The following is a 1,209-nucleotide window of genomic DNA, read 5'->3' as shown; positions in this document are numbered from 1 at the left end:
CGCGCTCAACCAGTGAGCGGACCGGTCTCTATATGGGATCCGAACCCTCGGCGAGAGCGCCACTGCGCTCCCAAGCACTGCACTCTACCGAATACGCCACCGGGCCGGCCCTATGGGTACCCTTTTTATCTAATCAAAGCAAATTTAAGTGTAGAAATCATCTAAGACTTAGATTGTTCAGCAGAGCCTGTTGTAGGAGAACCGAGGTCACAGCTAACACTGAAGACAGGGTAGAGTCGTACATTTATTGTGGCAGGCTTTGGGCAGATAGTGAAAAAGTACCTGGTATTAAAAAAATCAAAATAGAAGCCTTGCACTAAAAAAGTCTGTAGAACACAATGTGAATAAATCTGAAAAGCATTATGCCATTTAAAAGAAGCCTTACATCAAAGAGTATTATCATGTATGATTTCATTTATATTAGGTTCTAGAACAGGTAAAACCAATCTATACTGATAGGAATCAGATCAGTGGTGGCTTCTGAGGATGTACTGGCAACTTTCTGAGGTAATGGCATATCCTGCGTCTTCAGAGAGATGCAGATTACTTGAGAATTTGATTTATCGAAACTTATTGGACTGCACAGGTGAGATCTGTGCATCTGGCTGTAAATAAATTATTCCTAAAACTTAAAACAGTGTACTGGGCTGGCTGGTTAGCTTAGTAGGTTAGAGCATGGGGCTTATAACACCAAGGTCCAGGGTTCGATCCCTGAACCAGTCAGCTGTGGGAAAAAAGAAAAAAAGATAGTATACTAATACAATGTTCTGGAAGATGGGGGTTAGTGAAGGAACTTGAATGAGAGTTGCTTTCTCTAACTCGCACAAAGGCAGTATATGGGCTGGAGACCGTAAGAGAAGAGATACACCACTATTTAAAGACCAAGGAGAAGAGACATGCAAAGAAAGAAGACTGGGAAAAATAGTCAGCAGCTAGAAGAAGCACAAGAAGTGATGGATCTTCAGCCAGGCACGGGCACTGAGCCTAAGCTTAACCCTAAAAGGAAGCCCACACATAACCCTAATCCTAGCCCTAATCTTTTTTTTTTTTTTCCCTTTTTGTCTTTTTTTGTGTCCGGCAACGGATCGCAACCCTCAGTGTCGCACCCGTACCGGACTGGGACCGGCAATGGGATCGCAACCCTTGGCGCTGCGCCCGCACCTCGCTCAGCCAGTGAGCGGGAACCGGTCTGTATGTGGGATCCGAACC

At 44.8% G+C, this 1,209-nt stretch overlaps 1 non-coding gene across 1 annotated transcript; it reads left to right on the top strand.

The window, feature by feature from the left end:
* Positions 1-649: 649 nt before the first annotated feature.
* On the top strand, positions 650-723 carry TRNAI-UAU. The gene has a single exon. It is a non-coding gene; the product is annotated as a tRNA-Ile (tRNA).
* Positions 724-1,209: the final 486 nt, after the last annotated feature.

This window comes from Galeopterus variegatus, unplaced genomic scaffold, assembly GCF_000696425.1.
Source record: "Galeopterus variegatus unplaced genomic scaffold, G_variegatus-3.0.2 Scaffold8383, whole genome shotgun sequence".
In the NCBI taxonomy this organism is placed as follows: domain Eukaryota; kingdom Metazoa; phylum Chordata; class Mammalia; order Dermoptera; family Cynocephalidae; genus Galeopterus; species Galeopterus variegatus.
Note: the sequence above shows the minus strand (reverse complement) of the source record. Positions and strands in the feature narration are given on the sequence as shown.